Raw genomic sequence first — 17,788 nt, 5'->3', positions numbered from 1 at the left:
ATAATAGCAGTTCGATTAAAGTAAACAATTGCGATCACATCAAAATTTTCTATTTCCAATTTTCAGCCAAAACTATCAAAATATCAAAACGTGCCACTAAATTTGCACGCAATAAACCACGATATTAAAGTTCAATACTTTATGAGCATAGCATAAAATAACGGTGTAAAATTTAACGATGCATTCGAAATAAATATGAAATTTACAGGTTAGGTTAATTTTGAGTAAAAATGAGGCTCTGATAAAGTAGGCGATATGCTAAACGGCAAAGAGATGTAGTTTAATAGAAATGACGACCTTTAGAGGTGAAACAAACTGTGTAAATAGTTTCTTCCTTCTGTTCTCCAGTTAGTTAACAGAAATGTAAGGAAAACAAGTGAAGCAACGCAAATGCACGCAGCAGCCTTCAGTCGTAGCTGCGGGGGAATTGAAAGGCGGCTCTTTCTATTTGGCAAAACCCGTTTTCTAAATTTAGTAAAAAAAAGGGGTTATTTTGGTTTACACCGGCGACACACCCACACTGTTTTACACGTAAAGAGGAGGGGGAACCTTATAATAAGGGAAGGCAATATTTTATGGTAGTATTAAATGCGTTTCCCTCTATCTATCTATTTACACATTAATACATCTGTATTAATACTTCCCTCTTTAGCTGGGAAAAAGTACCTCTCATTGACAAAAACTTGAAAAGTGTAAAAATTGGTACAAAATAATGGCGAGAAAAAATTTAGCGGAAATCTGCACAAATAAACGCCAAACACAGAAGCAAGAAATGAAGTTAAGAGAACTATAATTCAGAGTAGGCAACTGCAATGAAAATTTTGAGTCCAAAATATTGTCCTTGAATAAAGACGCTTAATGAGCGAATATTGATGAATTATATATTAGGTGAAGAATAAAAAATAGGCAGTTGTTCGATTGTGCGCTTTATTCGTCTAGAAAGAGTAACCAAAATGTGAAACAGTTGAAAAGACGTGAACAATTAACTCCAGGTGTATACGTCACGTGGGAAGCACACAACAATAGGAGACAAATGAGTGATGAAGTAAACACGTACGTAATAGCTCTAACTGAATGATAAGTGACCACTAAATATGAAACTGACAAAACCAACATAAACACTGCACTGCACTCCCATTTCCACTCTCGGCTTGTTCTTGGAGAACGAAATTTCCTACGCGAAGACCATGCAACAAACCTGAAATAACCAATCAAATCTAAAACCCTCAGATTTGACTATTGAAAAATAAGAAAACATGTGGAAAACTAATTGATACCATTAAGCGCCAATTCAATTGTCAGAAACTTTTCTTTAGGTCAGACAATCTTTCACGTCAAAGGTTTCGGTACACTTGGCTTGGATTTTTAATTCAGTTTTAATGCTTGGTTTTAATTTCAAATTTCATCATTTAGAAATATCATTTGACTAAAATATTCAATCCCACTAATTTCGGTGCATCTAATTGACGTCAGCAAAGCAAGTTTAAAAAAATTGGTTTTCAGACGTTCACAGAGTAAATCAAAAAGCAATTACGCATGAACATTGAGAATCACAAACTAATCACTAACTAATAATATTCACATTATAGCTTCTGTGATATTCAAAATCCCGAATTTGGGGCCTAATTCTTTATTAAACATATCCGGCAAATTGTCGGACAATAGCTGCAAAATAGAAGTGGTCACAAAATGTTGATTTTCAATTTTATCATTATATTCAAATCTATTTTAGATACTAATGTCTTCGGAGCATGATTGGCAGAATTCATTGAATAAAACTGCTAATCAAAAGGTCTCAACAAAAAAGAACGCCGATAAAGAATTAAAAAATTCGAATTACAATCCAAAGATATTTCATTTTTAAAGCCAAAAACCAGATCTGGAAATGGACGAAATTCAATTAGATATGGAACTGTAAATTCAATAAAAATTGTTATACAGAAAATTATAAAATATAGCTGTCCGATTGCTAGAAAATAACTGCAATTGCTTTGTAGACATGTACCCTCAGAATAACAAGAAAAAATAAGACCATAAAAGTATATGTGGTTTTCTACTAAGTGATACGAAGCTTTAACTTATGCCATAAAACGACCTCAATTATTTTGAAATACGCCCAACTGACCTTAACTGCACCAATTAATGCAAATAACACATTTTGAAAGTAAAACCCTAAAATCAAAGAACAATATTCACGCAACTTAGCGAAAAACTTAATCACATAAGAGTAGAAAATGACGGGCAGCACCCATTTGAGTCCAAAAAGGCATGAACAAATGAACAAAAACATGTTTGAGGTGAGCATAACGTAACAAGTTGACGACGCAATGAAAAACTAGAAAACAGAAAAACAAAAGAATTTTTGACTCAAAATTTGTATAGCCAAAAACTCCTAAACGACGCATCTGGAAGTTACCACAACCCCTTTTGACCAACAGGAACCAAAGAAACAAAATTTTTTAAAAAAATCAAAAACTGTTTCAAAATTACGTAAACAACAACTAAGTTAAATAAAATTTCCTGATAGAGTCAATGCCTTGAAAGCCAAAAATTTCGATCTGAAATTAATATTACTTTGAGCTCAAAAGCCTGCCTTTCAACTTGAAACAATACCTTCCACAAAAATCATTTGCAACGAGATTAAAACGCTCACTTCGACACCATCCGGTTGACTTAGTTTCTTCAAACTGTACCAGTTCATCCCATTTCCAAGGCTAAATTAATAGAAAATTGCATCCGATCCACTACTGCATCTATTAACTGGAATTCTACTGCAACTTAACAGGACATAGGTTTTAAAAATATTTGAAAAAAACTAACGATAAAAAAATAAAAAAACGCACGCAGACAAGAACTACAAAAAATACTTGCCTCAAACACTTGGTTTTAAAGTTGTATGTACAAAATTTCACGACTTAACACTCCTGGCTTAAAATTTACCTTTTTCCATTTTGGTGTCATTACCAAAACTCTATTAAAATCTATAATAAAATATAACCAAATCTATAGTAAAAAATATCATAGCAAAATCAAACTCGCATCAGATAAAAACCAAAACAATTTAACCGGCGCTCCATTAGAAAATATATGGGACCTGTCTCCAATGATGCGACTGGCAACAGTCAGACAAAAAAGAGCAAATAAGTGCGAAGTTCAAAATTAATTTTCCACTTTTGAAATTATTTAATTTCACAGTTATTATTGTCGTTAGATATCAACTGAAACCACTAAAAAGTTCATTTATATCTGTTCACTAAAATGTTCTCTAAAATGTACAAAGGAAGCAATTGAGACATGTCATTATGCAATGTTCGATGGCGCATATTTTCAAAGCCAATGGGACCAACGGTTGTTGTTTTTGTTTTAAAAAGAAACCAAAATTTTTTTGAATGTACAAATAAATAAAAATCTAACAATTTATAAAATCTCCTAGTAACAATAGTAACAAGCCGAGAAAGTTGTTGATAAAAAATGTTTGAAGCCAAAACTGTTATAAATTATAGCTCACCGGAAACGGGTTGTGACCTGTGTTTACAGAGACTGAGCTACAAATCGATCGAAAACTAATTAAAAAATACAAAGCTCAAAAACCCAAAATTATTTTAGAGAACATATATTTTCAAAAGTCACAACAGTCTTAGGATTACAACAAAAAGCGTTGGTTTAAATTTCAAAACCTCAGGACGCCAATTGGACCGGTTAATAATGAGACTAATTCACGAGCCCACAAAAAAAAAACAAAATCAAAAAGAAGCCAAAACTTCAAACAAATTTACAATATAACACTGTTTAAGGCCCTATAATGATAAGATGTTACCTGCAAGAGCTGATTTTAAATCATGATTTTCCCATCATCTGAATATCAACGAGTCTTCCTTATAAAAGGACTACTTAGACATGCCAACAAAAAGAAACACAAAAAATGAACAGTTCAAAAATCTCGAAGCTTTTTTTATGAAACTACATGTTCGAAGCAATCCGTCACAACGCACAGCCAAGCGCGTAAAAAATTTCGGAATCAACAAATTAATTGAGACTCCCAATGAGTCAAATTGAGTTAGATGGTGTCGAAAATGAAAGCAAAAAAGAGACAGATGAAACAATTTTTTTTTTAAAATTTAATTTGAAATTCGTTAAAACAAACAGATATAAACCGAAACATCTAACCCAATTGAATTATACGTCTTGTGGAAGCAATTAAAAAATCTATCGTTATCGGGTATATGGCGTACAACAACGAAAAGAAAGACATACTTAGGCAAAATCAAAAACTCAAAAACTTGCGAGATAACTGTGTCTCAGCCCAAAAAGCAACTCAACAAAAACAATTAACATATCCAGATACGCCTTTTCCCAACGTTGTGCATTTTCGCCAAAATGCTTTTCTTTAATTGGAGTTGTCAATAATGTGACATTTTGGCAAGGAAACAAAATGAACTCATAAAATATGCAATTAGAAAAAAATATAATAAAAACTGAAAACGCGTAGTAGCAAAATAAAGAAACCATTAGTTGAAAGAAAAATTGTTGCTGACACTAATTAAAACATCACAAGAACTCTGTTTCCGCATGTTTTTACTGAGACTGAAGTTGAGGGAAATAAGAAATAGAGGCAAAGTTCAAAAATTCACCGATATTTTCTTAAAAAATATATTCAAAGTCTGCACAGACATTAGATAACAACTGAAAAAAATGTTTAGGTTCATTTATATCTTCTCAAAAATACCTGGATCTATGATTCGTGAAGCTAAGTCATCGAACGGCAAAAGTCATCGAACGGCAAAGAAATGAAAACAAAAATTAAGCAGTCCAAAAAAATTTTACGAAAACAATTGGTCAGAGCTATAAAAACCGCGAGCTTAATTCGGAAACCATAATATAATCTCATTGGGTCACGTTTTTTGTAAACAGTATCTGTCATTAATTGAGCCCTGAATAGAAATTTTTGTCCATAATTTACAAAAAAAAATTCCATAGCGGAAACTTTTTGAAAAAAAGTTGGTGCCGCAAAAAAATCTAAAAAAATTCTATCATGAGGATCCATGGTGATATCAAGATCAGACTAGATATTGCTGAGTGTCTAAAAAAACACTCAATTGTTGAAACGGTTGCAAAATAGATTAATCAGTTTGTCAAAAATAAAAACAAATGCATTTTGTATAATTATCGACTTTAAATTTGCAAAAAATTATAATTCCAGAAGACTCCTAATACCAGAGGGAGTACAACTGGCTCTTTTTGAGATTAGGAAGAATATGACCGCAGTTTAAAGGTGTGTACTTCCAGCAAATTTAGAGCATGTGGGCTAAAAAAGCCATTTTTTCGAAGAAAACTCTTGAATTTTGAAAGATTTAGCATAATTTCTTTATGCCAAAAAACTCCGATTCAACAATTCAGCAGCTCTCCTCTATCTTTTGAGATGAAATCAATAACACTCCAATTAACAATTTTAAAATATTTTAGCAATATTGACGAAAACTTGGTCAAAAATATGAAAAAAACAGCTGAATTACGTCTAATATTCACAAAACTTTAGACCTCGATAACTGCCTATAAAAAGCGAAAAATGAAAAAATCTTTTGAATTCCATATTCTACGCTGGACGGGCTTTCTAATGATACCACTCACAACTCTCTGCGATTATTATATCGATCGGCCAAAATTGTCTGAACAAAAAAAACCCAGTTGAGTATATAGTTCCTCCCCCCTAAGAGAGGGGTCGGAACAATCAAACCTCAATCGACAAATATGGTTGATGGCAATCAAAGCAAAACCTGAGAACCCTACAACTCTTGCCAAAATCAAAAAATTATATAAATGACACGCCATATACAATATATTCTATATATTCCAATAAAAAAGGTCTAATTATTGTGAATGTAAGTGATCAAACGACCAGCAAAATAACAAAATGATGAGCAAAATTGTTCTGGTGAACATTTTCTATCTCAGTCAAACTGTATTTTGCACAGTTTGAAAGCGAATTGCAATAACTGCTATAAATACACAACAGTTCTGTTGATATCTTGGCAGTCAACAAAATTTCGGTTTTTAGTTCATTACTTTTATAGCATACAATGAAAATTTTCATAATTGCATGAGATATTGCTAAGGCCAAAACATAATTCTTTAATACTAAGATTAAAAACAATTAATTTTATGAAACGTTATTACAGAGGCATTCGGACCCGCAACCTCCAGGATGGGATAGCAGGCTGCCATCTTAACCACTAGCCTACACCGGATTTGCTACTGTATACCTCACAATCGGTTTATTTTAGCAACAAATTTGATTTTGAATGAGAGCAATTGAGATAACGCAAAAAATAAGCAAAGAAATTAAGCAAAAATTAGCAAGAAAAAACCACTTGACAGCGAAGAATGTTAGCTTCCATTTGCTGCGAAAAAAAAACAAATGAGAAAAATGCTGAAAAAAATGTCTTACGCAGTTTTTCTTCATTTTTGTTTTCCTTGGAAGCAGTTAAAATCAATTTTAAAAAGTGAGCACATCAGATATTGTAATTGCCCTTCAAAATTGCTCTTTTTATCATATACTATCCATTATCTCCCAAGATATTTGCATTTTTTTTTAAAAAAAACCTTATTTTCTTGAAAAAAGTTAAATTCAAAACTTTTATTCTTTTCTTCAGTTACATTGCATTGTTAAGCTGTGATAACGCACTCCCAAGATTTGGGATACTAGTTAAGGCAGACATCACCGAATGTTGGGTTGACGCTAATTTTCTTTTTTCCGTTGTATTTTGAGATAATTGGTAAAATTGGATTTGTTCCGCAGATCTTAATTATTAAGGTAATATAAAGTGAGTTGTGGTTAAAACATATGACTGAATTATCCAGCGTTAAGTTGACATTTCAACAAATAATCGCGCCAGTGTTGCTCACAAAAATGTCAAGATTGGAGTTTTCGAACTCATTGCGCTGCTTTATGTTAAACGCTGGCCTGCCTAGAGCACCAGAAGGAACAAATTGGTTGAAAAGATGGAAATACTGCAACCCTCATTGCATTAGTCTCACGCAATTTTGGTGTTGTAGGGAAAGTAAAAATTTTAAAATTTTGAGTTTCATAGAAAAGGGATAAACTTCACCTAAATTTTCACCTGTTCTTAAAATTATTTATTTTTCCGTTTTCACTGCTCCTGCCTAAAATTATTTCTAAGCAGTCCTAAAAATACTCAACTATGTGTTTGGTAGATTGCCGAATATGGATCACAAATAACAGTCAGCAAAAATGCATACGCTCTAAGAGTTTCCAGATAATAGCACTGAATAGTTTAACTGTTGTAAAAAAAATTGTACATTTAATGATTTCATGGCTCAAACATGCAGTTACGTAGAAAAATAGTAACCATTACAAGTTTCTATCTGGTACCTTTTTGTTCATTTTGATATGATCCATGAGTTTGGAAGATATTCTAGAATAATCTGAAGTTGTTTTGAAACAATTTTATAAAGGAATTAAAACACAGCAGCTGCTATATTAACAGAAAACTGCTGCTATCAGACTTTATCCAAGTTTCATTAAAAACCATGACAAAAAAGGAGAATGAAAATTAATTTCGTTCTAGTTTATAATATTTTGAGTTGAAATTAAACATTAAACAGTTGTTTCTGTGTTTGACCTGCGAGACTTTTAATAAGACGAGCTGACTACTTTTGTTCTTCTTTCTTTAAAATTCAACAGACTAAAAATTTAAATTTACATATTTGAAAGGAGCAAGAATGTACTTATGATCGCTGATAGACAATCAATGGGTATACGTAAAATAAGGAAACTTGAAGTGTCCGCTGGAAAATTTGTAAACTTTGTCGAGCTGCGCCCGGAATTGACGGCGCCGAAAGATTAGACAAAGAATTAAAACGGACTAAGGTTTAATAAGAAATATCCCAACACCAAAATTATGAAAAAAATACCTGTTTGAAAGCTGCTCCAATGAGAGAATAAGGCAATTGGTCAGCGGAAAAGTCCACTATTTATAATTCAGCGGAGGTAACCAGCAATTTATAATCGGATCTTAGATTGAAAGGTAACTAGTTAAAAAACACCCTCAAAATAAATTGAAAAAGCGCAAATTCCGGCAGATCCGATTTAATTCCAAATCAAAATACAATATCATACTTCAAGCAGACCAGAATAATGCCTCAAAAAACAGAATAGAAGGGGAATTTTGCGGCAAAAGAGCAGTTCTTTCCTTTCCCGGGGAGTAGCGGTAATAAATACTGCATGTGGTGGGGGTAACAGTGGTGGCGAAGGTAGGATTTAAATTGGGAAGCACGTACTAACTTCATTTTGGAGGCAACAAAGGAGAGAAAAATTACAATAATGATATGGTAAGAAATGTTGAATAAAAACGACCATTTCTTCAGCTTGTGCCATTATCTGAAGAGTTTGCAATTATCAAGCCGATTTCTAACGAAACCGATATCGATTTAATTGTATCCCCTATGATTTAGGCAATACAAATTTACTCAATAGACAAACCTAACAAAATTTGCAAAACTGCCCACCTTTTGATAGGTAGTTTTACGTCTTTTAAAATGCGACAAATATCAGAATCTATTTTCAAAATTCAACATTCTCTAAATTCTCATTCGGGAACGTGTTTCGGTTAAATAAACGTCGACTATATTTTCAGCATTTTTATATTCTGTGCAAAAATGTTTGCAGCAAATTCCTCCAAACAACACTGCAAAGTACAGAAGAATAGAAAATTCTCTCATTGTTAGTAGTCAGAAGAGAAGAGAGAGAATAGGTGAGGGGGTAACATACGGCAGGGGAAAAGAAGGAGTACGAAATATATGAAAAGGAAACGGGTTAGCGCCCGCGGCTCCGCTAATTTTCCTTCGCCCGTTTCCTAGGGTAGATTTGTAGCAACAGAAGACTTAGAGCATACTTTTCAGCTTCTCAACCGAGCCAATGATCACAATAGTCTATCAATCCAAACAATAGCGCGCGAGCAACCACTGTGCACTTAGGAACTGACAACAAACGTTAAATTAGCCATAAAAGTAAAATGACCGAGTGTGTTTCGCAGGCAGTAAAAATATCTATGTACAAAATTTTGCACCCACTTCGAGTTTACTGTGTGTTTAACTGCCTTTAATGGAGAAAACAAGGGGACGAGTTTTACCCTAATGGAAATACCGCAAACGTTACTTTACCTAATTGCAATTCAAGCTAAATGTTTGAAGTTCAACACTGCGCTGAAAATGAAGCTTGTGGATTACTAAACTATGCATTGAACTTCACATGAAACGACTAAATAGCAAACTATTTTTTCTATATAAGCTATTTCTAGCCATAAAGCACATTCTCGCATTAAACTACATTCAATTTTGCGAATAATTTAATGAACTATAAAAAATTTTGATAGAGCTCTTTGAGGCCAGAAAGTATTTGTCATAGATGTGCCAACGAATGTGACATAAATGAACATAGACGGCAGATTGCCGGAAAATAGCCGCCGTTACCACGCTTGATGCACATCGGGATTAAAACAGAAAAAGAAAAAAAAGATAAATTGACCAAATTTTTTTCTATTTTTTTCATTGTCAAAAAGAGTTCTAATTCGACGTGGTTTTGGTTGGATTCTAAAACTATACTTAATTCAGCTTTTAAACTGAAAGCTAAAAAGCTTACTACCAATGTCAGGTAGCAAACACTCTAATGAACAGTGTTAACCTAGTGCATTTTGACTTAATGACAGGGATTTATCGGTTTATCCCGTCTCTTTTGATTTTGCTCTTTTGACCTTGCCTGTATTCACTATCTTGCGTAATTCGTTGAGTGAATGGATTTAAAAACTACCCAGTTGAAACAGTGAGTGAGGTAAGTCAGAAGTCAAACGTGAAAGTCGTGATTTATGTTAAACGAAAAACGTGATCGAAAGGTGAAGCGAATTAAAAAAAAAACATAAGAGGACAAGTCCTGACGCACAATTCCAAGAATTTTCATTGACTAAACGAAAAACCAGACCTAGAACGGACTCAATGTCAAAATGCTGCATGTGAACAAAAAATCACTAGCGAGAAATGGAAATTTGGTTGAAACAAAAACTAGGCCTAGAATGTACTATGAATGGAATGGGAAAACCATTTAGAAAAAAAATCGGATCCAAAAAATAAAAAACAGTAAAAATCAAAGTGAAATAGCCGAATGTGAACAAAAAAGCACTAACGAGCAGCCGAATTGTTGTTCAAACACCGGTTTCTCACTCTACTTAAGAATTAGAGCGAAAAAAATTCACGCCGCAAAACTACTCGCTTTTTCGCTCTACTTCCTGTTTCGGCGTGACCAAATCACCACTCCAATTTGACTTCAAAAATCATGAAAATGTGTGAACAAATCTAATGTGAGAAGCTGACGGCGGCTATTAAACAAATCTTCAAATTAAGGCCTAAACCGCTCGCCTGAATCGATAGTTGGGCTCAGAAAAAAAACCCGCACTATATAACGCCTATCCCTTCAGAGAAAATCTCGACAAAAATTGCACTCTCCCGACTATATAGACCGTGGATCGTCAAGCATCAGAAAAATTACCAGTACAAATAGATCGTACCAGATTACTCGTGCGGCATACTCGAACATTATGCGCTTTTATCAGCTCCTTTTGCGGTCAATAGGTCAATCATCATCATCAATTTCTGCCAACTACTATTTAGGCTTAACTGTTCTACGGCATCGCAAAAATTAAATGCCCCAGCGATATTGACCATCGCACCTTTCCTCTCGCTCTCTCACTCTTGCAAATTAGAGGAAGCTAGCCGTGAAATCATTACCAATCCATTAAACTTCTTCCTCCCTTCAATCAGTTCTTGTCTTGAGCACAGAAATTTGATTTCTTCAGCTGTCCAGCGGGTTGTCATTTGCCAGGCAGACATTCCAGCGGGTGCCATTTACAACAAATTGGCTGCACACGATTTAAATTAACACGGGAATAAAGTCAGAGCTGCAATCTTTAATCAAAAAAATTCTCTAATTAACTAAAACTGACGCTCCCAGGAGTCAATTTTGTCGATAGAGCGTGTCGCTATTGATTCGAATTCTGAGGAACGTTCCAATTCAATTTAAATCCAAATGAATTCTGCCAATTCTCACCTAATCACCTGCATAAATAGGCCATTGTCAAGCTAATGAGCAGTATTTCTGTACTATAGCAGTCATAAGAACAAAGCTGATGATTCAAAATGTCACCGATTTGCAGAACAAAAATGTGCAAGGTCAAATGCAAAAAACATTGCTTCGTTTTATTTACTGGTGAAAATATATCAACAGAATGCCCAAGAAAGAGATAATAGTCGACGACACTAGTGAACAAATATTGCCCTTTACGGGATCCAATTTAGACCTGAAGACGGTCTATAATGGCATACCAACCTAGTCACATTGCAGTTAGCAGCTTGTCATCAGCTCGAAATTTGCATTCGCACAATGTTCCGACCCACTCAAAAACTTTTTTGGTTTAATTATCAACCAAACCAGGAGATATAAAACTTTGAAAACCTCATATATTAGTTAAAATTAATTGGTGTATCCATTAAAAACCTTTTAAACTCAAACCAACATACAAATAAAAACATAAAACGTCGGAAGAATTGCTCTCGAACGACTAGTGGGAACTCGAATGAATTGCAGCCTGCTTCAGTCGGGGGGGGGGGGAGCTTAAATGGGACTAAGAAGTTCAATAGTGGGCTTCAAATAACCACATTAGAGGTTAACATATACCACTATTAAGATTTAAAGTAAAAAACGACACCAGTTTCGGCGCACTTTTCATTTGACTTTTAGTATTAAATTGCCGCCACTTGAGTTCAGCTGCTTGAAATTGTGATTGAGAGAGAATTTTAGATCACGCGAAACGCAAAAAATCAAGGGCGTAAAAGTCACTCGACAAGTCAAATTTGTCAAGCAAAAATTTTGCATTGCATAAAAAAGACACACAATTACAATAATTGCTATGAACTTCGTTCAAAAGCAATTAATAAAAACTCATTAGAGGAACGATGACATCTGCCATTAAGGAGAGTAAGAGAGGAGACAAACAACTAAATTAAAAAACAACAAGCAATATTTAAGACCAAAACTCTAATTCTATCTAATTTAATAAAACAATGAAAAAGTCAAAATAGCATCAGATAAAAACAAAACTAATCCAAACCAACTGACTTGCATTTCGCCAAAAAAGATGTGACCAATCTTTATTGAGAATAATTAAACATATTAAACGTACCGACTAACGTCGGGCGAATTGCTCTCAACCGACCCAGGTAGCTTCATCAACCTAAGCACTTAAGGGACTACAAACGCAGCTAAGGGCCTCTAATGAAACTTAATGCCCGCTGGGCACTATCTGTTTATCCTGTTTTTAAGGACGAAAAGTCAAATGGGTCAGACGAAAAATCAGTCAAGCAAAAAAATGGCATAAAAATGAACAACAGGACTAATATAATTGCTACAAACTTCGTTTGAGAGCAATTAACAAGCAGAACAAATACAAAAAGGGGTAGAGTTGAAAAATACGTTAAAATATCAAGTTTTTTATGGCGAATTTCAAAAACCATAGCCTTAATAACCATAAGCTTTCATTTAACACAAAAGTAAAAAGATTATTCTGTTACTGCATGGGCTGCCAATTGGATATAAGTTTGCATAAAAATTTACGCAAACTTATTTGGAGCCAAAAACAAAAGCCTTTCCAGGAAATTTTCATTATGGTCTGTATCTAACAAAACAGTACCAATGTCGAGCGAATTGCTCTCAACCGATCCAGCAAGCAGTTGGCTTCGTCAGTAGCTAGCCACGGTCTAGTGATGCGAGCTTTAGCTCAATTGAAAGAGCGTGAGGTGAAGGTAATTGATGATGACATCACTCCACATAACAGCAGCTGAAGTGCAGCATCAACAAAAGAGTTAAGGAAAGAGAGAGATAGTGTGCGAGAGATAAAACATGAACGAGAAAGAGAAGGAAAGGAACACCAGTCAACAGAGAGAGACGGAGAGAGAGAGAGCTAGAAATATTTTCCATGATGAGATTCAACTCTGCAACTTCTAGTTTTGTTACAAAAAAACAAATAGAAAACAAACAACAAGATTCATATAGAAAAGTTTCTTCATTAAAATTTTCAGAAACATCTCATTGTAACAAGAGAATATACAGTATCCTATTTTGAGCCTTAAATAGTTTCACTGGCTCATAAGGATCCAAAAACTTGAAAAATGATACTTTTTCAAAAATTTGAAATTAATTTGAATTTTATCAGAAAATTGCTAAAACTCGTGGCAATAAAATATTGATAACCATTCCATTCAACCTAGAAACTATGCAGCAGCTTATTATCAATACTCGGAAAAGGTCCGAAAAAGTTTTTAAAAAATTCAAAAAACTTAAAAGCTATTTTAAAAAAAAATTGCTTAAATTCGAGAAATTAAAATCTTGAAGAACATTCCATTACATCTAGAAACTATGCAGTAAACTGTTATCAAACCCCAGAGGAGGTTCCTTGGCTCTTGAGGCTAGAAAAATTTTCAAATTACAACTAAATTAAAAAAAACTTGAAGAAAGCAAGTTTTATCAAAAAAACGATGCGAGCTTTAGCTAGTGATGCGAGCTTTAGCTCAATTGAAAGAGCGTGAGGTGAAGGTAATTGATGATGACATCACTCCACATAACAGCAGCTGAAGTGCAGCATCAACAAAAGAGTTAAGGAAAGAGAGAGATAGTGTGCGAGAGATAAAACATGAACGAGAAAGAGAAGGAAAGGAACACCAGTCGACAGAGAGAGAGAGCTAGAAATATTTTCCATGATGAGATTCAACTCTGCAACTTCTAGCTTTGTTACAGAAAAAAAAAACAAATAGAAAACAAACAACAAGATTCATAAAGAAAAGTTTCTTCAATTCGCAGTGAAAAATATTCAGAACCATTTTTGTGTCTCTGTAGTTCTGTCGCTTAACCCATCAACAAGAATTAAGAACTATTGTTGACCAGTAATGATCATTGAACTCGGAAAGGCGAAAATATTCAAAAATTTTGAAAACAAAAGCAAACTGTAATAGTGATATTAAAATTTTCAGAAACATCCCATTGTAACAAGAGAATATACAGTATCCTATTTTGAGCCTTAAATAGTTTCACTGGCTCATAAGGATCCAAAAACTTGAAAAATGATACTTTTTCAAAAATTTGAAATTAATTTGAATTTTATCAGAAAATTACTAAAACTCGTGGCAATAAAATATTGATAACCATTCCATTCAACCTAGAAACTATGCAGCAGCTTATTATCAACACTCGGAAAAGGTCCTAAAAAGTTTTTAAAAAATTCAAAAAACTTAAAAGCTATTTTTAAAAAAAATTGCTTAAATTCGAGAAATTAAAATCTTGAAGAACATTCCATTACATCTAGAAACTATGCAGTAAACTGTTATCAAACCCCAGAGGAGGTTCCTTGGCTCTTGAGGCTAGAAAAATTTTCAAATTACAACTAAATTAAAAAAGAAACTTGAAGAAAGCAAGTTTTATCAAAAAAACTGTAAAAATTTGTGATAAAAAGTTGAAAAAAATTCCACGGGCAAGCAAAAATTTAACTTATTATCAACCCCTTAATTAGGTTCTCTAACTCCTGAAGCTAAAAAACCTGAATAATGACAACAAATGTAAAAAGAACTGGAAAAATTAGGAAGTTTTGTCAAAAATGCTAAAAATTGTCATGTTACATCTAGAAACTATACATTACCTATTATTAAACCCTAGAGGAGGTGAGTTTCCGTCTCTCTTGAGGCTGAAGAAACCTAAAAAAGACACTCAATTACAAAACATTTGAAAAATAAGCTAAAACTTGTGATGTTAGGTTTAGAAACTATACAGTAACCTATTCTTAAACTCTAGAGGAAGTTCCGTGGCTCTTGAAGCTAGAGAAACCAAAAAATGACATAATTCAAACCTAAAACGCAAGTTTAGAAAAAATTGCAAAAATTTGCAATATTAGAAAGTTGAAAACTATTCCATGGCCATTAAGAAGCTTTCATTAAGTTATCAAACCCATAAGAAAGTGTTAAGACCCCTGGGTCAGGAAAAATTTGAAAGACAAAAATGCATGTTTTGTCCTAATATGCTAAAATTCGTGATGTTTAAATCTTGAAGATCACTCCATTACGTCTAGAAACCATACTATAACCTATTATAAAAAAACCTAAAAATGATAACCTTTCAAAAAGCTTGGGAAAAATTGATAATTAAAAAAAATTGAAAATGAATAAAAATTTACGTGTTTTTCTTTGCATTACTACAACATATAGCTCCTAAGAAGTACTTATGTCTTGGCTGAAAAATTTCAGGCTGAAAAACTCCTAAAAATGACCTTTTTACCATAAGCTTCGGCCTTCAGGGTAGCTTCATTACACTAAGCACTTGAAGGACTACTAAACGCCACAAAGGGCCTCTAATGAAACTTAATGCCTGCTGGAGGCTGACTGTTTATCCCGTTTTTAAGGACGAAAAGTCAAATGAGTCAGACGAAAAATCGGTCAAGCAAAAAAATGGCATAAAAATGAACAACAGGACTAATATAATTGCTACAAACTTCGTTTGAGAGCAATTAACAAGCAGAACAAATACAAAAAGGGGTAGAGTTGAATCGGTCAAGCAATCGGTTAGGTCTATAGCTTTATCATAACAAAAATGTGACACATTAATTCACTTTCTTCTAAACACAGTCATTACTACATTCAAAACCGACCAACAAACTCTTGATTTATTTTCCAGTTGCTGCTGCTTCCCAACTTCTATAAACATAACCGACTAAACGTCGGAAGAACTGCTCTCGAACGACTAGTGGAAGCTCTAATCAATTGCAGCCTGCTTCAGTCGGGGGGGGGGAGCTTAAATGGGACTAAGAAGTTCAATAGTGGGCTTCAAATAACCACATTAGAGGTTAACATATACCACTATTAAGATTTAAAGTAAAAAACGACACCAGTTTCGGCGCACTTTTCATTTGACTTTTAGTATTAAATTGCCGCCACTTGAGTTCAGCTGCTTGAAATTGTGATTGAGAGAGAATTTTAGATCACGCGAAACGCAAAAAATCAAGGGCGTAAAAGTCACTCGACAAGTCAAATTTGTCAAGCAAAAATTTTGCATTGCATAAAAAAGACACAATTACAATAATTGCTATGAACTTCGTTCAAAAGCAATTAATAAAAACTCATTAGAGGAACGATGACATCTGCCATTAAGGAGAGTAAGAGAGGAGACAAACAACTAAATTAAAAAACAACAAGCAATATTTAAGACCAAAACTCTAATTCTATCTAATTTAATAAAACAATGAAAAAGTCAAAATAGCATCAGATAAAAACAAAACTAATCCAAACCAACTGACTTGCATTTCGCCAAAAAAGATGTGACCAATCTTTATTGAGAATAATTAAACATATTAAACGTACCGACTAACGTCGGGCGAATTGCTCTCAACCGACCCAGGTAGCTTCATCAACCTAAGCACTTAAGGGATTACAAACGCAGCTAAGGGCCTCTAATGAAACTTAATGCCCGCTGGGCACTATCTGTTTATCCTGTTTTTAAGGACGAAAAGTCAAATGGGTCAGACGAAAAATCAGTCAAGCAAAAAAATGGCATAAAAATGAACAACAGGACTAATATAATTGCTACAAACTTCGTTTGAGAGCAATTAACAAGCAGAACAAATACAAAAAGGGCAAAGTTGAAAAAACGTTAATACATCGTTTTTTAACGAATTTCTAAAACCAATACCATAATAACCATAAGCTTTCATTAAACAAAAAAGTGAAAAGATTATTCTGTTACTGCATAGGCAGCCAATTGGAAAAAAGTTTGAAAAAATTTACGCAAACGGATTTGAAGCCACAAACAAATACCTATCCAAGAAAATATCATTTATTCTCATTCACCTTCATTTGCATGTAGATCTGAACTGACAATAGTTGAGCTTTGATTTGAAGCCATTATGGTCTGTATCTAACAAAACAATACTTTTAAAAAACAGCAACACGTTGTAATCAGATCAAATTTTGGATTCCCAAATTCACAACCAGACCAAAACTGGTCTTGTTATTGCTTCTTGTTCATTAAAACAGAAGTTTTTCCAATTGTTAGCGACATAGCTAATTTGACCAAAAAATCAATGTATCAAAATACGGATGAAAATTGGACACTTATCGATATAGAATATCGAGAAACTTTTATGTATCAAGTAAAAACATTAGATAGATTCTTTTTTAACTCCTTAGATGACATCTTACCGCATTTGAAATTTTATGGAGAAGACTCAGTTATAAGAATACAAAGGAACATGCTGGCAAAACTCAATTAAAAATTACGAAAACAATTAGTGTGAGCCGTAAAAACCCAGAGCCTTACTCAGAAAACACAATATTGATCCACTGTACCTCATTTCAACTTAAATGGAACCTCTTCTTAATTATCAATGATCAGAACAAAACTAACCTTCGCGCGGTTGTTAAAAAACGCAATTGTTTCCAAAATTTTTAAGTCTGCTTAGCGAACGGAAAACGTAACAAGAAATGATGCATTCTTTTATAAATATCTATTTTAATTTGTGAAAAACCGCTAAAACGTTAGTTTCAGGACATTTTCTTAGAAATCGGAGGTAAAAATAGCCCTTATCATTTTAAACAAATTCTATCAGAATTTTATATGTCGCCATTACCGATCAAACTGGACAAAGTCGGCCAATTAAGCATTTGATGCCATTTTTCATGAAAAAGA

The sequence above is a fragment of the Convolutriloba macropyga genome, chromosome 9, assembly GCF_964194025.1.
Source record: "Convolutriloba macropyga chromosome 9, txConMacr16.3, whole genome shotgun sequence".
In the NCBI taxonomy this organism is placed as follows: domain Eukaryota; kingdom Metazoa; phylum Xenacoelomorpha; order Acoela; family Convolutidae; genus Convolutriloba; species Convolutriloba macropyga.
The sequence above is the reverse complement of the archived record's forward strand: the minus strand, read 5'-3'. Positions refer to the sequence as shown.